Source organism: Eulemur rufifrons, chromosome 15 (assembly GCF_041146395.1).
Source record: "Eulemur rufifrons isolate Redbay chromosome 15, OSU_ERuf_1, whole genome shotgun sequence".
NCBI lineage: Eukaryota > Metazoa > Chordata > Mammalia > Primates > Lemuridae > Eulemur > Eulemur rufifrons.
In genome coordinates this window covers 87,820,198-87,843,829 of record NC_090997.1, presented here as the reverse complement: position 1 = coordinate 87,843,829, position 23,632 = coordinate 87,820,198, and the positions used below count along the sequence as shown (strand labels likewise).

Here is a 23,632-nt window from a genome sequence, read left to right as displayed (position 1 = left end):
CCAAAAGTGTCCAGCCCTAACCCCCATACCTTGAATCTGTCCACATGTTACCTTATAAGGCAAAGGGGACCTTGCAGATGTAATTAAGCTTAGGACCTTAACTAACCTAATATTGGGTGGATGGAATCTAATCCCTACATGTCCTTAAACGTGGAAGATGGAGGCAGAACAAGAGAGTCAGAATGATGTCGTGTGAGAAGAACTTGACCCACCATTGCTGGCTTTGAGGATGGAGAATGGGTAATTGGACCAAAGAATGCGGGGGGCCTCCAGAAGCTGGTAAAGGCCAGGAAACAGAGACTCCCCTAGAACCTCCAGAAAGGAATGGAACAATACTGACATCTTAACTTCAGCCCAGTGAAAACCATGTCACACTCTTGACATACAGAATTGTAAGATAATGAATTCATATTGCTTAAGCCACTAACTTTGTAGTAATTTATTACAGTAGCTATAGAGAAATGGATGACAGTGACTCACAAGTGCAGGTTCTAAGTTATGACTTCTTTGAGGCATTGTATTCATTACCAACTACTTTATTCCCAGTATGATGCCACCATAAAAGTAAGGACATTCATGTATGCAAGATTAGCCACTGTAAAAAATTAGCAAAATAGATAAACCAGAGAAACATGTTAATGAAAACAAAGAAAAGAAAAATAATTATGAATACAATAAATCGTGCAAATTGTTTCTATGATTACTTTGTGCTAAAGTTGAAAACATCAATGAAATGGATGCTTTTCTAAATAAATACGTAATTTTACATATTCCACAAAGAAGCCAATGATTCAATACCTGACAGTTAACATCAGGAATCTTATAAAAATTTTTATGAATTGTCACTGATGAATTATTTAGTTTTCTCACAGAACATATTAATTGGCATTTTATAAACTGTTGGGGTCATAAGAGGTAAGAAGCTACATAAATCGTAATATAAAAAATAGATATGCAATCCAGAAATAATTAGCACAGAAATAGAAGCATGATTTAACAATTATCAGTAATTTTCAAAAAGAAGTATAAAGACATTCAACATAAGGAAACTACTAAAATAATTTACTATATAAATAAGTTAAATAAATACATTTTATTCTCAAGCAATTTAACCAACTTTATTAGATAGACTGTAACACAAATTGATATTCAAAATATCAAAAGGAAAATTAACATAGACATTTCTTTTAAAAGTAAACTTACTTTCACCAAAAGAAATGATAATAAATGCTGAAATACCATTATCTATTACAATTAGTAGCCCTAGAAGCATATCTTTTATTATTATTTCTAAAATTATTTTTGAAAGTTATGTTTCATGCATTTAAAATAAAACAAGATATCTACAGTGTAGGACGATTAAAAGGCCATTATTTTATACAATGTGTATACACAAAAATCCCAAGGAAATACATTGAAAAATGCCACACACTCAAACACACACACACACACACACACACAGAAATTAGTGCAGTACAGGACACCTGCACAAAAATCATTGGGTTTGCTGAGGTAGAAAATATGTTGTTAATATTTCCAAGGGGAAAAAAACCCTAAAATCAAAGTAGTTTTTTTATCTGTAGGAAAAGGGATGTATCTTTCATATAAATACAAAAGAAAAATTATATGGAAAACTATGTCATGATCCTTTTTTTCCTCACAATATGACTTTTTATTTGTCATAATCAAAAGTTTGAATTGTAAACAGATTCTTGGACTGGTGGTTAGTATCCATCAGTGGGTTCAACGTTAGTTCCTGCCTTATCCCTAGTAGCTTTTCCAGAACTGCCACCTTCACCATGAAGCTCAATGAGTTTTCTCAATTCAAATGTAGGCTTTTTCAACCTTTTACTTTTTTTTTTTTTTTTTAATTTTTTTTTTTTATTCATGATAAATTATTAAGTGAACAGTGCAAGTTAAAAACAATAGTTTCATATTTTTTCCCCACCCCCCCCTTTCCCGAGTCAGCACCTTCAAGTGTTACCGTTTTTAATGAAGACATCATAGAGAGCATAAGTAGATTGACAAGCTTTTCTATGTTTTTTCCAAAGCGGTCAAAAATCAATTTATTTACCATTTTTTCAAGTCATTTGTCTGAACCTCTCAGGTCATGATTTCTTCTTCTGAATTGTTGGTGCTGAGCCTTAAGAGGTCTTCCATGCTGGATTGTTTCATTTTTTAGTAAAACTAACACAGAACAAATGAAGCAAATAACTATTATTAGTCTTGACATCAATGTGAGCTTCAATCATGATCTGCTGTTTTTTGACCATGAACACATTTTGTCACCAGTAAGATCCATGCCATAGAAGTTAGGCAGTTTTTGGCCAGAACATCCTCAGTAATTGGCGTGTATTTTCTAAATGCAACTTCATCATTCTGCAGATCAGTAAGGCTACTTGCATGACCGACCCAGCAACCATAAGATATAATTTTGATTCCTGGAGTCCCAGTGACTAGAGTTTTTCTAATATTTCTTATAATGAACATAGCAGTTGCTTTCACACCGTATCAGCCTTTCTAAGAAAATGGATCAACCACTCTCTTCTTGACTCCCTTTTTCTGCCTTTTGTAAGGTGCTTGTTCTTGCCAACAGCCGCAATGCTGCTCCCTGCATCATGCTTCTCATGAAAGTGTTTAAATATTTTAAGATTCAATTAATCTGTTGAATTCGTATGTTAATTAAATCCTGATAATTAGCCTATGGAGACTTTCTTGCTACTTAATAATATGGTTCTTAACATTTAGTCAATATTCTTAACAGAAGTAACAGAGCTATCAAAGAATAATGAGATGGTTTTCATAGAATATTATAAAATAAACTGCATTTGTCATAGTCTTACTACATTGAGGGTTACAATTCAAGGTATTCTCGTATATAATGACTTCCTGTTTGGGGTTAGAAAGCTCAAATATTAAGCCTTGTAATTATTAACAAAAACTGGATATTTGGCAAGTTGCATGTTACGGACTGAATATTGACATGCTCCCAAAATTAATATGTTGAAGTCCTAACCCCCAATGTGGTGGTATTTGGAGGTGAGGACTTTGCGAGGTAGTAATAATTAGGCTTAGATGAAGTCTTGAGGGTAATGCCCTTAGAATAATCAGTGTCCTTATGAGATGAAGAAACATGAGCTCTTGCACTCTCTCCATGCACATGCACTAAGGAAAGGCCTTGTGAGGACACAGTGAGAAGGCAGCTATCAATAAATCAGGAGGCTGGCTCTCATCAGACACAAAATCTATCAGCACCTTGGTCTTGGATTTTCCAGCCTCTAGAACTGTAAAAAATAAATTTCTGTTATTTAAGCCACACAATCCGTGGTAGTTTGTTATAGCAGCCCCAGCACACTAAGACACTATGGCTTATAAAGATCTCCCACCAAAACTTCATTTGGAAGATATGTCCCTATTCTCTTCTATTCTCAGAGTCATCTTTACTGGTCAGCTCTTTTAGTTAATACTCTCTTACTACTTTGACAAAATTTGTTTAAACAATAGAATATAGCAAGAATCACAACCTCCAAAGACACTTACTGTTGACACCAGGACTCTTTCTACCTTTAGTCCAGGTTATACCATGTTTTATTTCTGACACTGGTTTCTGCTACCATAGCATCTCCTATGACTACTGTGATAGGTCATTGGAGTTTTAGTTTTCCGAAGCTTTTTCCGAAAGAGATGAAGAAAATTCTTTTGGCACCTCAAAAAGTATGAGCAGTTTTCTGACAGGAAGAGACTCAGGGTTTCTGGGTTAGTAGGAACTGGGTGAATATTTAGCTTCTCCTTTTCATCTTTCAAACCATCAGGCAATATCATGGACCATGATTCAGACTCCAATTTCTACTAGAAAACATATTTGCATTTTAGTCAGATCTTTCCAAGGGGAGCGTGCAAAAAATCCACAAGCTTTAACTAATTAAATGTTCTTGTTTTGAATAATTTATATCATAACTGAAGTTCATTTAATACTTAAAAAAAGAAATCTTATAGTAAGTGATTTAAATATTTATTTATTTTTTTAAAGATTTTCTTGTTTAGAATATTGTTAAACCAGAGTAGCAAGTAAGCACCCTCAGGCTAAATTCACCTCACTGTTTGTTTTCATAAATAAGTTTTATTGGAACACAACCTCACAAATTCACAAATGCGTTGTCTATGGCATTTTTCATGCTATAGTAGCACAGTTAACCAGTTGCTGCAGAGTTCATATGACTGACAAAGTGGAAAATATTTACAATTTGACCCTTTGCAGAAAAAAAAAAGTGTGGTGACCCCTGATCTAAACAATATCTGGTATTGAATTCAATGATTTTACAGAACGTAATGGATATGCCTTCATATATTTCTTTAAAATGAAATATAATAAAGCAGATGAATACTCCATATGGTTGTCAAATGGTATTTTATAAAACAATCTTAAGTTTTTGGTAAAATGCAGAGTTGTCATTAAACATGCAGCACCAAGAAACTACATCAACAGCCTGTTGCCATTTTGGTAATGTATTTCAGATATATATTAGGTGACAAAATAACTTTGCATAATTATCTCTTGTTTAATTTTTAGATTGACTGGAAAGAAAAAAATCCTTTAATGTTCAAATATTTTTCCAAGTATACATGAAAATGTTGATATTTAAAAACCCTACATTTTTATTATTTTATTACATTATAAATAAGATGCATGATGACAAATGTTGGCTTAAAAAGAGTACTGTTGTGTGAACTAATCAAACCAGGTTTCAATAAAACCTTTATAGAGCAGTTGAATAGTTATAGAAGATTTTGGTTTAAAAGCCCACAATAGTGAGAGTTATCTTTTTGTATTTATTGTTCTTTTGGTTTATTCCTTGGAATATCTGCATAAAAATAAGTGTTTTATTTCCTAATTCATTTGCTTCTACTAAAGTCATACTCCTATGATTATGATACCCCAATTGGTTACTATGGAAATTATAATGATATTAGAAACTGATTATGCCTTCTGAATGAGACAAGCCGCAGGACCAGGCTAAATATATAAGCAATGAAAAGAATGTGTTTTCATGCAAAGTCTTGAATATTATTAAAGAACAAAGGGAAAGGGAAACAAGGAAATGAGAAGATACAAATAAAAATAATGAGCAATTATATTCTGCCTACCAAAATTCCCCTGCAGTTTCAATCAATGTCTCTGCTTCTGCTTTCTGTTCTAAATAATTGTGCTAGTTCTGGTAAATATATCCAGCATGATCCAAAACAGCTGTGACTGTTTTCCTGTGATTGATTAATTAATTCTTATTCTTTTCTAGCTTTTACCATTTCACTGTATTTTTTGAACACTCTACATTAGCTTTTACTTCTCAGTTAATCTAGCAATGCATGATTTCAGAAGAGAAATCTGACACTTGACTCTAGACTCTAAAGTTAGTAAGGAGTCTCCTTTTGGAACAAACACCCCAGAAGGGGAGGAGGGAAGCATGATGGGACACTTATATGACTTAGGCAGGTCTCTAAACTTTAGTTCTACTCTCTGTAAAATGGGCATTAAAATAGCACCTACCCCATGGAGCTGTTGGTAGATTAAATGAGACAACATATGTATAAAGTGGTTAGGACAATGTCTAGCTTGTGGTCAGTGCTTAGCAAGAGTAACTACTACATTGGTAAATTTGCCAGTATATGCTTATTCAAACAATGCTATGGCCATTAAAATATTTTGATAACTCTTATTCTAGATCACTTAAAAAATGGAAAAAGCTGTCTGCATATAATTACACATTGTTGTTTAAATGCACCGGAGAGAATTTTATGTTCCTTTAATACCCACTTTTCTCTGCAGAGTTGATACTGAGTTGCTCTTGGCTATTGTGTGAGAGCAAATCCACACTGGAAGAGAGCTGCTTGGCATAGACACCAGAATCCTCACCTTGGAGCCCCTGCCATGGCAGTGATGGGGCAAGACCTGCAAAGAAAGCAGACTCAATGCAGAGTGTTGCTATGGAGACAATTGGTCATCAGTTGAAGTCATGTACCAGGTGACTCCCAGTTATAAATGGGTGAGACTCTGTGGGAAGACCTTGTGGTACGTAGGTCTCCACTGAAAAGAGCCATTGGAATTAGGTCTATTAAAACTGGTTCCTCCAATTCGCATGGAAAAGCTTATTAGTCCTAGCAAAAAGAGGTATATTGATACAATATTCCTAACTAAAACCAGTTTGTGTTAAATTTGCACCACCTATGACAGGACTACAGGAATGATTTCTTAATTAGTATGCCTACCTTAGGGCGCTACTTTCAGATCCATAGTCCAGACAAGTATAAGGTATTACATAAAAACAAAATCTAGCTAGGCTACCTCTGTACTCAAAAGTTGTCGTTGTTTGCACATACACGATAAAGCTCAAGCTTCGTAGCATCCATACATGGTTCTTTGGTCATCTTGACCTTGCCTTTCTTTCTAGCCTCATTTCTCAGGGCTCCCACCCACAGCTCTCATTCCTTCCCCTTGCTAGAAGCTTGTTCCTCTGAAAATCACGTAGTGTGGCACACTGAGCTGAATTTATCTGGTGTGTCTAAGGTTACATCAGATTTACTTCTCTTTCAAAGCAGACAAGTCTGCTTATTATATTATATTTAATAAACATTCATTCAATAAGTGCATTTCAGTTTTCTTATTATTCTCATTGTCATGAGAGATTTCCTAATAATTTACCTAAGAGTTTCTTTTAAAAGTTCAAATGCTTTTCCTGCGCCTTAAAGAAATGTAGAATTAAATCAAGAGACATTGCACACATTTTTTTCATATACTGAAAGATGTTGAAGAGCAAGAAATTATTTTATTGTCTTTTTTTAAACCATTCATAGCATCTATCATAGAAATTTGCATATTAATAGATGTTCAACAAAGTTTTGAATAGTGAGTGTGGGTGAAGCATCCCTTTAGGCTATTTTGCTAGACAGATGTAAACAAGACGTAGACCAAGATTCTTATCTATTAAAATGAATAGTAATTGTTACCCTGTAAGAAAATGTGAAAACTAGAAAATAATTGAAAAACTATTTGCATGTACCCCAATGTGTCAAAACATGTCTACTATAAGCAAGTACCAAGTGTGGAAAGCTTGATAAGTATTTTGATTTATTCTCCTAAGTGTTTGGGCATCCTTGAACTGTTATTTCTCTAGAGAGCAACAGTAAAGAGGGCAGCTGCTACTCATATTGGATCCATATAACAGCTTTCCCACAACTATGATACAAGTTCCTACATAATTGGATTTTTGGATGAGGTGACAATTACTTCCAAGTTTTCTGTCAGTTATTCTCTGGGGTGTTATACAAAATACTGTATATAACAACTGGTACAATAAGTGCCAACCAATCAGAGCACACACCCATGCATTCAGAACAGACAACAGCCATAAACAACCAGCACAGCAACTTGGCTTGAACTAGCTCTGGCTGTGCTGGAATTCTCATTAAAAGTAGAAGCCATTTACCTTTCATGCACCACAGCAGGGCTTCAAAGTATACCTTTCTAAATGTAAAAGGAAGAAAATTCAGCCTACACTTTCTTACCTTATTTTCTTTTTTTTCAAGTATAATATTCTATAAAGAGCCATTATTGTGATAGAAATTAAACCGGGACTGGAAAAATTGTTAGGCATGCTACATTTTAGGCATGTAAAAATTTAACAATGCATGTAAAAATAATGCATGTAAAATTTTAATAGTATTGGTCTTCTATAGAATATAATCATTTGACTAGTAAACTTCAGTGAGAGTAAAACGGTGCCTTCTTTGGGAAACTTTAGTTTTCATGCTATTAGTTGTGTAATTTCTCTCTTATATCTTCACCTGTTCCTGTAGGTTGAGATAATTAATATGAGGACTTTCAAACAGCTTCAAAAAATACATAGTAAGTACTCTAAAAATTCCACTACTGCTATTATTATTGCCGTTTGTGTTTTTGTTATTGACACCAAATTTCAGGAACAGGGCAAACTCAAAATAAAATTAAATGGTATCTCATGGCATTAATCAGACTCCCTTCCCTGTCCTGTGCACTTTGACATTTTCCTCCATCACAGCTCACTTTGGGGCAGTACTTCACACCCCTGGTGTCTCACTTTCTTCTCTTTTCTGTGTACCAATGACACATATCCATTCTTCTTGAAAGGCTCTGCTCACAATTGAGAAGAAAAACATTCAAAATTCTTTTAACAGACAATAAATAATGTATTCCTGTTTCCCCTGTCCCTAACATGCTAATATTTTAACAGGGTCCTTGTGGAGAAATAGTGGGAAACTTATTTCAAAAACACCTTGTGGGTATTGAGAATTTCAGATAGGGTGGCAAGCTGTGAGAGAAAGAAATATTCATATTTGAACATCCACTCACCCCCAAAGTATGGAAAGCCACATATGCTTTCTTTTTTTTTTTTTTATTGGTAAAGGAAAAAGACTTCTAGTTTATTATACATTCATATGCATATGATATTCATTCAATTGAAACTCCTATTAATGGTGGGACAAAACCTCAGGTCAGGAACAGGCCAGCTTATTTTGAATTTTTCCATTGCATTTTTATAGGAGAGTTCTAAGAAAAACAGAAGGAATATAATTTATGGAAACAGCTTTACTCAGTTCAATTTAACATTTCTGGTTTTATTCATAAAATTTTTCTTCTTTTTTGGGGCGGGGGTGTTCAGAATAAGACCTGTGGTGTTGGACCCATTAAGTTTATCACTTTTAATGCAAAGATTATTACTGTAATTTACATATCTCAGTAAGAGCCAAAAGCTTCCTGCTGTGGCTTTTTCCACCAATGTGCTACAAATTAACAACTCAGCTACATTAAAGCAAATGAAAAAAAGTCAATTCTTTTCAATATAAGGAAAATTATCTGCCTATGGGACTATATAATTCCCTCAATAAGATTCTCAGAAACAAGAAAACAGAGTTTTTGTGTAAACTACATTAATGCTTTAGTTCCACATGAGACAGTAACCTAAATCTTAAGAAAAAGTAGTAAAATCAATATTGATCACCAACAATGAAAGCATTAACTTTGAAGCTGTGAACCATGCAGTCACAAGAAAAAAAATGTGCACCAATAATTTTTCAAAAATCACTAAGGCCTTAATAATGTAGGAATTACCATAGTAAGTATAAATTTTCTTCCTAATTTCCCACTGGTATCAAAGTATCAACTTTTGGTAAATAACTAGTCCAATACTTGAACAAGGAGTTTCCACAAGGAAACATCACATACAGAAGTTTGGTTAAAATATCACTACTGAAAATATACCAGTGGAGTAATGAACACTTTTTATGCCTTATATCTTGATGGGAATTTCTATGTCTCCCAGTTGACTTCTCTGACAATATCACTCATAGATTTTACCATGATATTAGAAAAATAACTTCAAGAGTCTATAACAGTGAATCAGTCTTGCAATGACTTGCAGTTACTTCAGATATCATTGCACCCAGCTTGGTCCTATATCTTCATTGATTTGTCTGAGCTCAGTTCATACTGTCCCTCAAATTTTACTTTGATCTGTTTCCTTTAGAAGTCACAGCCACTCAGTTAACTACAGGATATAGGATATAGGGTAGTCAGTAGATTGATGAGTTGATAATATAAATGAGAGAACACAGAGCAGTTGAAAGACTATACCATAATATTCCAACAAATTTTGCTTTCAGATGGTTCCTAAGAGCTATTTGTTAGGTCAACAATAGCACCAAAGGGAAAAAAAAGCAATAAAGTACCACCCAACATAATGAACAGAACATCATCCTGCCTATCAATACTAACACTCAATATGAATGATCTGAATGTCCCACTTAAAAGATGGAGACTGGCTGAATGGTTGTGTTAGATACACAACCCAGGTATCTACGGGTTCTGAGAAACACATCTAAACCACAAGGACATAGACTCAGGTGAAAGAATGGAAAAAAAATATTCCATGAAAACAGAAACCAAAAGAGAGCAGGAGTACCTATTCTTATATCAGATAAAATAAACTTTAAATCAATAATGGTAAAGAAAGACAAAGATGGCCATTATATAAAGATAAAGGGATCAATTAAATAAGAAGACACAGCAATACTAAATATATATGTACCTAACAAAGGAGACCCAGAATTTGTAAAGTAAATTCTACTAGATGTAAGCAAAGAGATAAACATTAGCATCTTACTTGCCAGGAGCTTCCACACCAGACCGACAGAGCTGGATAGATCATCAGAGCATTACAACAGTGATGCAAACTTACACTAAGATTTCAAAGGCTGTGATTGCAGGGAGAACAGCTCTGGGTATTAACTGCAAGGTCCTCTTTCAAAATCTGCCTTAAGCCCCATCTCATCTGCTTGCTCAAGTTTTCAGACACTAAACTAAACCTATCTTTAATTATAGATGTTTTTAATGGATACCACTATTTGGTATTTACCTTCTGCACCATATGTGGAATTTCATTATTATGTTCCTTCCTACCTCTCTAGCTGCAATTATATTATCTTCTGCTGGGTTTGTTTTGTGCTTAAAAGACTGGCCATATACATGAGGTAAAATGAAGCACTATCCTACTAGTTATGGTAAGGTATGTAAAAGTAATAGAAGTAGAATAAGTATTATATACTGTTAATGTTTTTGTGTCCCCAAAATTCATATGTTGGAGCCCTAACCCCATCGTGATGTTATTTGGAGGTGGGGGCCTTTGGGAAGTAATTAAGCTTAGGGGAGGTCTTGAGGACAGAGCCCCATAGTGGAATTAATGTCCTTATAAGAAGAGCCCTCTCTTCCTCCACCATGTGAGGATATAGCAAGAAGGAGGCAAAGTATGCAAGCCAGGAAGGGGGTCCTCACCAGGAACTGAACCTGCTGGCCTCTTGATCTTGGACTTCTCAGCCTCTACAACTGTGGGAAATAAATGTCTGTTGTTTAAGCCACCTAGTCTGTGGTTATATTGTTACGGCAGCTAAGACATTCACTAAGGACTCACAATATGCCAGCAGACACCAGCTAATAATTTACTTTCTATCATCTCTTTAATATTTGAAACAACCTGATGTGGTGGGTGCTGTTATTATTGCCAGTTTATAAATGAAGAAACTGAAACACAGTTTAAGTAATTTGTCCAAGCTTATGCAGATAGTGGCAGAAAATCTGTTTGACCTCAGGGTCTATTACCTTAATCCCAACAACATGCTGCTATCCGGTAAGTTTCTGTTAAGTTGCTTTCCAATTAAAATCAGAAGCTATTACAAATAAATGACCTCTAAAATTCAGAATCAAATATTTCAATTTAATATCATATAATCAAGAATAGATATGGTAGATTTTAATGCTAAATAAATAGCCTAATTTTAGAAGGAAAGGAACAACTTCAGGGGTGCTGGAGAATTAAAATATTTTGTTTATCACTTATGCGATTTTATAAATGTGTATAGTAAAATAGGCCTGCATTCATTTGTCATTTTGCTTATTCAACATACTTAAACAAGACATGGCCCTTACATTTAAGAAGTTCAGTAATTAAATAAGAGGATAAATTATTTATTAGAAAACATATATATGCTAATAGAAATAGAGCAATACAATGGTGTAAAAAATAGATAAAATAACTAAGTCTGGGAGGTCATAGACAGTTTCAAGTCAAATGTGACATTTAAATTGCCATTGGACAACAAGGAACCTTTTGTAATTTCAGTGATGTGTTAATTTGAAAATTAAAGTTTGTCAGCTGATTGATCATTTAAAATAATTTTTGCTAACTCTTCACTATATAATTTTTTCTTATATAATCTGGAAGGAGGTTATAGTAGAGACCTTAGTACAACAATTATACACATGTAACAATTTTCTGTATACACATAAGATTTCTTAATGCTTAGGCATAAAATTTTAAAATAGTACTGGGAATAATGTTGAACCATTCCTTATTTAAACAATATGTAAACCCCATCAACGGATACATGGATGGATTGTAACAAAAACAGTATTTTAATATTACCATAACTATTTTAATAATAGAGTAACAGATACACTATTATTGTCAAAACTTGAAATATACTAATGATGTTTTCATTAATTGTGTACTAATTCTAATTGTAACGATAATCAAGACCAAAAATTTTAACCCTTAGAGGTTTATAGTCATAGGAAATTAATATTTTAAAAGATTATAATTAAATTTATACATACTTGGGTAATTGATAATGTATTTTAAATGATACTATGCATTACCTTTGAATAAAATCATGCGAGGGAATTTAAATGGAAAAATAAGAAGAAAAAGTACAATGTAAATACCCTGTCTGGTAGAGAAGAGCTTATTAATGTAGGTGTATACATGAATGATAGTTAACAAAACACTTTGGTATTTAGATTTAATTGTTTACCTTTTTAAAAGTGATATAAGAATTTTGTTTGGATATGGCAATGTTTTCAGTATGCTGGAAATTGCATTTTTGCATCTATTTAGACTTATAAGGAAATTTTAAACTTTTTTCCTTATAAATGCTCAAAGGAGTACATAGTTTTAAAAATTATAATAGCACAAAATATTTTAATTGCACTTATATGAAAAATTAGGGCGAATCTATGAGACAGTATCAGATAAAACCATGGCCGTAAAGACATGATGAGAGGGAATACATCAAGTTGGGAATATAAGGCAAATAAGAATAAGTGTTTTGAGTAACATACTTTAAATGTCACAACATGCCAGCAATTTTCTCTCTAAAACCTAATACTCAATATGGCAAAGTGTCAGTGTAAGTTTTTGATGCAACTATTTGAACTACTGAGTTGTAATTTTATACCACGCTGTAATACATTAAGTTTGGTCAACCAAATATATTTTTCTAAGCTTTTCTCACTATAACATACATTGATAAATGTTAGTAAGGTCTACATCTCAACATACATGTTCTATATGTAGAACATGAATGATAAAGTTGTCTTTTGAATGTACATTGTGTATCATTCAGGGTAATACACCACAGGAATTCTTCTGTGTCACTGTAGGTTAGAGTTGATACATGAACTATGTTAGACAGCAAGACAGAATTGTTTTCAATGTAATCCTCAGGGAGTCCTTCAGAAGAGGGAAAACAATGATTTTGAAGGTTCATTTCAGTGCCAGCTGGCTGAGATCTTAAAGGTTATTCTATTTTACCCATACTACATAGTTATTTAAATGTCTCCACATGGAATATGTGAGAGGAGTGTGTATTTAGCAACATTGGAATTTTAGAAATGTGTTTATGGTGGCAAAAGAAGAAAAAAGCAAGAAACTATGTGTTAAATACTTTACTTGGCTGTTTTGCATTAGTATTCTTGTTGTACAAAATTTTATTCTATTTATATGAACAGATTGAACATCAGGCCTGATGTATTTACCTTTATTTTAAATAGAGGCCAAAGACCCTCCTGGGCATCTTTCATTATTTCTATTTTCTGACAAATTAAATATTTATTATGCAGAACCAGTAGTTGAGAAGTCTAAATTTATTTGGTTAAAACAAGTTTGGAGGTGAGAAAAAAGGTGTTGAAAGATAGGGAATTAATTTAAAAATAAGTAATTGATTGAAGAAATCAATTGTCATAAGTGACTTTCTTCAAGAAATTGTCCTTTAAAATTAATGAAATTTAAGGATAGCATTATATAACTTAAGACTTTTTTGTTTAGAATTTATAGAACTCAGGAAAATATGCAAGAAAAAATCAACCCCATTAAAAAGTGGGCAAAGGACAAGAACAGAAATTTTTCAAAAGAAGACAGACTAATGGCCAAACAAACATGAAAAAATGCTCAACATCTCTAATCATCAGGGAAATGCAAATCAAAACCACAATGAGATATCACTTAACTCCAGTGAGAATGGCTTTTATCAAAAAGTCCCAAAACAATAAATGTTGGTGTGGATGTAGAGAGATAGGAACACTCATACACTGCTGGTGAGAGTGCAAATTAGTACAACCTCTATGGAAAGTAATATGGAGATACCTCAAAGAGCTAGAAGTAGAACTACCATTTGATTCATCAATCCCATTACTGGGCATCTACTCAAAGGAAAAAAAAGACATTCTATAAAAAAGACATCTGCACTCAAATGTTGATAGCAGCACAATTCACAATTGCAAGATGTGGAAACAACCCAAGAGCCCATCAATACATGAGTGGATTAATAAAATGTGGTATATGTATTCCATGGAGTTCTACTCAGCCACAAAAACAATGATGATCTAGCACCTCTTGTATTATCCTGGATAGAGCTGGAGCTCATTCCACTAAGTGAAGTATCACAAGAATGGAAAAACAAGTACCACATATACTCACCATCAAATTTGTATTAACTGATCAACACTTAAGTACACATGTAGTAGTAACATTCACTGGGTGTTGGGCAGGTGGGAGTAGGGAGGAGGGGGTGGGTATATTCACATCTAATGGGTGTGGTGTGCAACATCTGGTGGATGGACACCCTTGAAGCTCTGACCTGGGTGGGGCAAAAGCAATATATGTAGCTTAAACATTTGTACCCCATCATATGCTGAAATAAAAAAAATAATAAAATAAAATTTAGAGATTTTAAATAAGCATAAATTATAAGTATAAAATTAGCTCATTCTTAAACAAGAAGTCTTGATTTTTATTTCTTTTTCCAAGGAATGTTTTGGTTATTTACTAGTAAAAGGCACATGGATATTCTATTGGAAAAAACAGATTTATGGACACAACCTGTACAATCTTACAGTGTCCCATGCTTCTTTTAATGGTCTGATCCCATGACTTTGAAATGCATAATTTGTGAAAAACAGTTCCTCATGTACACTTTACACTAGGCTTTGCAAATTAAGTGCCTGGTCCTAGCTGATGATTTGGATGAAGATAGACAAATAATTAAACAAAAACTCTTGTTTATATAAAACAGGTCTTGATGATTAGTATGCTGATAAAAATATAGTACTGCTCTTAGAAAAATACTAAAAAGAAGAAAATAATTTGATGGAAATATTTTAAGAGACATTTCAATAATATGCAAATAAATTTTATTGAGAACATTTTAATGAAATAGGATTAGTACAGAAATTAAGTATTGGATGTGTGCGGAGTTTGGGGAGATGCCTGAATGTAGCACTAGACTTCTATAAAGTTTCATTAGAGAAGACTATCATCAAATCAATTATAAATGCTTGTGGTGAGAAAAATCGCTTATGTATAGAATATTTATTATCTAACTTGCCTTTTAACTCAGCAGTTCTCACATTTTCCTGCATCCAACAGTATGCTCAGTAATTGCTTTAAATGTAGGTACTCTGATTTAGTAAGCCCAGTGTAAGGCCACAGCAATCAATTTTAACAAACACCTCTAGGTGGTCCTGACTGAAGTTCATACATGCATCAAACCCTGAAAAATACTGATGTAACTATCATAGTATCTGTCTTGGTCCATTTGGACAGCTATAACAAACAAAATACCATAAATTGGGTGACTTATAAACAACAATAAAACATTATTCCTCACTCTTCTGGAGGTTGGGAAGTCTAAGATTAAGGCAGATTCGGCATTTAGTGATATCTAGCTTTCTTGTTCATAGATGACACCTTTTAGCTATATCCTCGAGCACTAATCCAATTCATGATTCATGAGTAAAAGAGCTAGATATATAATATAACGGGAAAGCTATAGTTAAATCTAAAACAAATATTTAGAGAACTTATACTGTCCTCTTTAATGGAATTAGCCTGTGAGTTTACAACTGGCAAATTTTAGGACAAGCAGTATGTGAACTAAAATAAGAAAATTGATAGACTTGTAGTGGAAAGAAAACTAATTCATACTGCTACAAATTTTTTATTGAATAAAAGTAAAGCTGCCTTAATTTAATATGTAACAATGTTATTGAAAAAGTGTGTTTAATATTTTGCATTTGTGAAGAAAAGAAGTATTACTCAGAACGCCATGAATGTCAAGACTCATTTGGTTTTTTATATATTAAGTGATTAACAGTTACATTTTACAATCAAATGAAACTGCTATAGAATCAGAAAATATTCTCTCATGTGTATCTTTTTTCTTCTTTAACATCTAATTTTAACCAACTAAATTATTTTAAGCATCATCTTATTCAACATTTAAAATGAAAAATTTGCTTTTTAATGGAGAATCTGCATTCATCATAAAGATAGAACAAAAAGTTCTTGGCAGAGGTTTTCTCCACAGAAGTGGGCTATTTTTGCAGTGTACATTTAGCAAATTATAAAAATACAAATTCCAGAAATTACATCTCAAGAATTTAAAAACAAAAAGAGCATGCATGTAAGAACCTGTGTTTAGGTCTCCTTATTCTGTTAAGTAACAGAAATCCTAGCAATGACATTATTATAATTCCTTTTAAAGTCAACAATGTGTGAAGATTTACTTTAAAGGGAAATTGAGAAGACAGTAAACTACAAATATAATCGATGAAATGGAACCAATATTGTTCACTATTTGCTTATTTGGAGAAAATGAATTACATGATTAAAGAAGATTTTGACCTGTCTGAGGTAGACCTTCAGATAACACAGTAAAGGGAAGAGAATATTTGATATGTATTTTTAAAGTTGATATCAATATTCTCAATAATATTGTAACCCAAAAACATAAAATACCATGATAATGTAATGGAACTGGGCATTTATATTGAATTACACTAGTCAGAACTTGGGAATTGCTTGTTTGTTCAGTAACAGTAATGCATGTTATATTGCATGCCAGAAATTTTTTTATCTATAATAGGGCGATAAACTGTAGAAAACAGATATTTTAATAAAAATTATGAACAGATTCAACTGATAGGCAAATTGAATAGGAATAAAAATAATTTGATAGTTTATTATTTTGATTAAAAATAGAATCAAACCAATATACTTATGATTTATGTTTTGATCTTAGTAGATATAATGGCAACATGGAAACATTACTTCCATTCCTAGTAAAATTAGTAACTTTTGTTCTAAAAGTACAGGTCAGAAATGTATATGCAGTGTTGCTATCATAAAATATAAAATAAATACTTATAAAGTGACTACTTTTTTTCTCCAGATGCCTATCAAAAGTTTTTTTACCATCTTTTCTGAAATAAACATATTAACTCTGATTCTTCAGACCTGAAGTAATTTCAATCCTTCCTTCACTGAATGTCACATCTACAAGAAAAGAGAACAATATGAGAACTCAAGTGAAATTCTGAGTTTCTAGAATTTGTTAAAACCAAATAGTTCAATGACTCATCAGCACCGTCTTGATTCCACCTGAGCTCTCAGTCTCTGTAGCAGGCAGGTGACTACCTACTAGAGGGAGACAGCAACAAGGTTGTTTTTTTATTATTGTTATACAATTATTAACTAAATTTAAGACATTATTTGGATTTCAACAGTTTTACTATTAACGTCCTTTCTGTTCCAGGATGCAGTCCAAGTAAACACTGGGGTGTTTTTAAAACTGTATAAATTATTAAAATTATGTCATTTCTTCTATCTTTTTCTCCCATTTTTCTTATGCACTTGTTATTTCTACATACAAATATATTAAACATATTTTAAAGTAGCATCCTCTCAATAAATTGTCATGTCTTTGAAAATGATCAACAAATTGTCAAAAATCTGTCTGTACAGATTCTATTTCCACCTTTAAAACTGTATTTTCTGTATGTTACAATGTCCTCTGTAAATACCACAGCTCTTTTTAAAAAATATTTTCATCTTAAATTTATTATTTATTTAAAAATCTGTATTAGCTAACTCTTTAAATTCTAGCTATGTCTTCAACTTTTTCCCTAGAAATTTCATCTTTTACATGTTCCATCAATATTTAAACTCAAACAACTTAATTAATTTTTCTCCTCCTAATACTAAATCTCTGATTTTCATCAATGGATTAATTTCTTCAGTTACTCAAACTTAATAATACAAAAGCATTTCTGATTTTAGCCTTTTATCTGCCTCTGACATCCATGAATCTCAAATTTCCATCAAGTTTGCCTGAAAGAATTTTCTTGCAATTGTTTACATTTTTATTGATTCCATGAACTCATAACTTTTCAGTTCACTTCTGGATATTTTTAAAAGCCTTCCAACTTTCTTCCTTTACCAAAATATTATTTAATAACTTATCTACAATTACCAGAATACATTTTCACAAATCTTATATTTCAGGTATCCCCCACTTCAAAATATTGAGGGATTTTCCCTTACTTTTGGGACAGAATCTGAACGTTTAATACTGGCACTTAACCTCCCCTTCCTCAGAATCTGACCTCAATTTACTGTATCACTACTCCCCAGCTACATTTATTATTCTACTCCAGCTGGGATAGTCATGCATTGAGAAGAAGATCTTTTCTTGCGAGAGGTTATCTTCTGGAATGGGGAAATAAGGGCCTCAGTAAACTTGCTCTCCCATTAAAGCAATAAAAACACTGCCAAAACAACAACAAGAAATCTCAACCATTTCAGGACTCTTAAAATTAATCCAATTCACAGAATGAACAGAAAATGCCTATTCAAGAAATACTACCGAACCTCAGTCAGACAACATGGTCTGTGGCATTTTAATTTGGGGCTATTCCCATCCTCCCTTGCTCCCCACTTCAGAGGCATGGTAGGCATAAAAGCTAACCAGCCAACTTATAGTTGACAGAGACAATTTATCTCTTTTGGTGCTCTGTTGACAACCCCATCTCTAGAACACAGCTTATAGTATGACAAAACTAAAAGTTTTCTAAAAAAAAAAAAAAATCTCCATTCCCAGGGCTTTGTAGCTATTTGATGTAACTTGGGGTTCAGCTCTGCAAAATAAACAAATTAAAAAAAAATGAACAAACAAAAACCTTGTCCCTAGGATGTTACTGAAAACAAAGCAATTTGCTGGTAACACAACAGCCTAAGACTCACAGTTTTGGAAGCTAGGAAGTCCAAGATCAAGGCACCATCAGATTGAATGTCTGGTGATGGTTTAAGTCCTCACAGGCAATCTTCTTTTCACTGTAATCTCATGTGGTAGAAGGAAAAAGGAGTCGCTAGTGGGCCTCTTTTACAATGGCATTAATTCCATTCATGAGGGCTCCACCTCCATGACCTAATCACCTCTAAAAGGATCTACCTCCTAAAAGTAATACCATCACCCTGGTGATACTTCCTGATATAAATTGGGAAGTGAGGGCAAATATTCAGACCATATCACCAAACTGCAAACATTTAAATTCATTTTATTATTGCACTAGCAAGAACTTCTAGCATGATGTTAAATTGGAGTGATAAGAGAGGACATACTTGTCTTGTTCCTTACATTAGAAGAAAAGTATCTATTCTCTCACAATTAAATAAAATGTTAGCTGTAGTTTTTTGTAGATGTCTATTATTAAATCAAGAAAGTGCCTTTCCTTTACTAATTTGCTGAAAATTTTTATCTTGCATGGGTGCTGGATTTTTTCAAATGCTTTTTATGAGTCAATTGAAGTGATTGTGTGATATTCCTTCTTTAGCCTGTAGATGCAGTAAATTATATTTATTGACATTTTTAATGTTCAGCTAGCTTTACATACATGAAATAATTCTCCTTTGGTCATGTAATAAATCACTGAATAAATTCCACTTGCATGAGATCAATTAAGATGACTTGTCTTTTATTTCTGATACTGGTACCTTGTGTCTTCTCTCTTTTTTTGCTTGGTTAGCCTGGCTAGATGTTTACCAATTTTGTTGATAATTCCAGATAATCAGAATTTGATCTTGTATATTTTTCTTTTCTTTTGTATTGGTTGATTTCATCTTCAATATATATTATTTTCTTGTGTTTTCTTGTTGTAGACCCAATGTGCTCTTCTTTCTCTATATTCCTAAAATGGAAGCTTAGGCTATTGATTTTAAATCATTTGTCTTTTCTAATATATCCATTTAATGCTATAAATTTCCCTCTAAAAATTTCTTTTGCTGCATTCCACAATGCTTGATAACATGTACTTTCTTTAGTTCAAATTACTTTCATTTCTCTTGAGACTTTCTCTCTCTCATTTTGCCCTTTTGCCATGTAATGCCTTTTGCCATATTACGATGCCACAAGAAAGCCTGTGCCAGATCTCAGTTCATTGATATTGAATTTCCTAGATTCCAGAATTCTGGGCCAATAAGTTTCTATTTATTATAAATTACCCAGTCTCAGGTTTTCTGTTATAGCAGCACAAAATGGACTATGACAGAAATATTCAAGCATACTAACGTATGAAGAAAGGAAGAACTAGAAAAAGAAAACAGTGGGAAATCACCAGGAAAATATTTGAAAAAATAATGGCTGAAATGTTCCCAAATGTAATGAAAACATTTAATCTATCCATTAAAAAGGAAAAAAAAAAAAAACAAACACCTCCAACTAGAATAGCTTCCAAGAGATCCCTATTTAGATACATATTAGTCAACCTAATGAAAGACAAAAATAAAGAGAAAAGCTTGAAGGCACCAAGAGAAAAATGAGTTGTGATGTACAAAGGGTCTCCTATAGGAAAAACAGATGACTCATCTGAAATGATGAATCCCAGAAGGCAGTGCTAAAACATACAGTTGTCCCTTGAACAACATGAAGTCAGAGGCACTGACGCACCATGCAGTAAAAAAAAAAAAAAAAAAAAAGCGTAACTTTTGAGGCCCCAAAACTTAACTACTAATACCTTACTGTTGACTGGACGCCTTACTGATAACATAAACAGTCAATTAACAGATATTTTGTATGTGCTATATATGTTATATACTGTATTTGTACAATAAAGTGAGTTAGAGAAAAGAGAATGTTATTAAGAAAATCATAAAAAGATGCAATATATTTACTACTTATTAAGTGGAAATGAATCATCATAAAGATCTTCATCCTTGTTGTCTTCATGTTAAGTAGGCTTAGCATGAGGAGGAACAGGAGGGGTTTGTCCTACTATCTCAGGGGTGGCAGAGGTGGAATAGGTGGAGGAGGTGGTGGGAGAGGCAGGAGAGGCAGACGCATTCGGTGTAACTATTATTGAAAAAAAATCCACACATAAGTGGACTTGTGTATTTCAAACCTGTGTTGTACAAGGATCAACTGAACTCAAAACTTGAAAGGAAAATAGTGTCAACCAAAAATTCTGTACCCTGTAAAACTTTACTTCATGAATAAAAAAGAAATTAAGACACTCACAGATAAGTAGAGAATGAGAGAAGTGAATATGTATGTGTGTGTAAATATATATATGTGTGTGTATTAATTATATATAATGAAATATTATTCATTAAAAAAGGAACAAACTATGGATACATGCTTTGTCATGAATGAATCTCAGAAATATTTCAGTGGAAAACTCCAAATGTGTTCAGTGAAAAATACCGAAACACAACACATCACATAATGCATGTTTCACTTTTTATGAAATATACACAAAAGACAAAGCTATAAAAACAGCAAGTAGATTAGTATTTTCCCAGAGTGGGGGTAGGGAAGAAAGATAAACAGTAAATCAGGGATCATACTTGAGTGATAAAATGTTCTAAAAATGGGCTTATTGTGGTTTCACAATTTGATACATTTACTACAAATGATTGAATTGTACACTTGAAAAGAGTGAATTATATAATGTTCAAAATATGACATGATAAAGTTATTTAAATAACATAAGGGAGAGGAGCAACAAACTGTGCTAGAAGCTGGGCATACAAACACAAATCCAGCACAATCCCTTCCTTTATTAGCCCACAGTTTAGTGAATCTAGTGAATGAGACAGATTAGAAGAAACCACTCACCAGCACCATCAAACCATAGAAAAGAAAAAAGAATCTACCAACAGATTCCAACGGAATCTTCTGTTTAAAACAAAGTTGAGTATTGGGGTTGCAGATTGTCATGTTTGAAGAACTGAAAGAAGCTTTATCTTGTTGAAAACTAGTATGATATAGGGGGTTGTAAAAGTCAATGGACAATCTTGAGACAGAAAACTATCTTTTCTGCAGTGTACAGAATCTAGTATAACAGATCGGGACTGAAAACTTGCAGAATGTATGTGCAAGATGACAATGAACCAAACAAAGATAATGGCAAGGAGGACCCCAAACAGCAGTAGAAATTCATTGATATTTAAAAGATACACTTACTAAAATTTAGCATAAAATGACTTCATAATTACTTAAGAGTAAATTCAAGGAATTTTAGCATGTTCAAATGTCTAAGGCAAGATGATTCTGGATAAAATATTTGCAATAGTGTTTATTTTTATATCAAGATTTAAGAAAAAAAGTTTATACAAATATGCTGTTATACTTTACTTTGCAGTGGAGTCTTTCATAACATCTAAATTATAATGAGAGTTGGTGTTGCTTAGAATGGAGAGGTGGGTATGAACAGTGTATCTTCCACAGAAAAACCTCTCCCAATTAACAGTTAAATATAAGCTACATAAAATTTGTTTTGTTTGCTTGTATATCCCCATCACGAAGAACATTGCCTGTACATAGTCAGCACAAAATATATATTGGTTAAATAAATGAATATACACAAGGAGTCAGAGGAAAGCCTCTTAAGAAAGTTGTTTGTCACCAAAGGTAACAGTGTTGAAGGAATTGTTGCAACTAAAATATCACAATATCAAAAATACATTTCCCAGGAATTTGTCATAGAGCTAATTAGAGGGGTCTATTCCATTTTACCTTGGACACAAACATAATAAACTAGACATAAACAACTAGAAATTTATACCCCTCTCTAAGCACAAACTGACAAGAATTTAAGTAGCTAATCAGATGAAAAACTATCATATTATTTACAGAAATGCAGTGACTCCTGTAATTGTAGGAGTAGTGAAGGCAAATAATTTAGTAAGACTTTGTGAACTAATGCTTAATGCCCTACGAATAAAGTACTTGGACAGCAACCTTCTGTTGCCTGAAGGCAACAAACTCATTTCAAATCCAGGGAGAGGGTGTGTTAAGATTTTCTAAAGCTTAACCTGCCCATGCTTATCATCATGTTTTATTGCTACAATTCTCATGATGATTTATTGAGACTTGCTATGGGCCAGGAACTATCTTAATTGCTCTCCACCATTTTCTAACATACTCACAGAAACAATCTATGAGGTTTTGTACAAAAGTGAAAATTGAGGATTTGGATACATTAAGCAGAATAATATAAACTCAAGGATGGCTGGTATTTTTGTCTATTTCATTCAGTGCTGAATTCCCACTGCTACATCATAGGTGCCTGTTATGGGCAGAGTTGTGTTCTCCCAGAATTTATATGTTGAAGCCCTATCCTCCAGTCCCTTAGAATGTCACTGTACAGGCTGAACATACCTAATCTGAAAAACTGAAATCTAAAATGCTCCAAAATCTGAAAATTTTTGAACACTGGCATAATGCCACAAGTAGAAAATTTCACACTTGACCTCATGTGATTGGTTGCAGTCAAAATGCAGTCTAACTTTGTTTAATGCACAAAATTATTTTTAAAGTTGTATAAAATTACCTTCAGGCTATGAGTAAAAGGTTTATATAAAACACAAATAAATTTTATGTTAGACTTGGATATCCCTATGATATCTCGTTATGTATATAAAAATATTCCAAAATG

The 23,632-nt window shown here is 33.1% G+C and overlaps 1 pseudogene; it reads right to left on the bottom strand.

Annotated features, from left to right (window-relative positions):
* Positions 1-1,685: 1,685 nt before the first annotated feature.
* Positions 1,686-23,632, bottom strand: part of LOC138395999 (small ribosomal subunit protein eS1-like) — a 123,057-nt pseudogene continuing 101,110 nt past the window's right edge.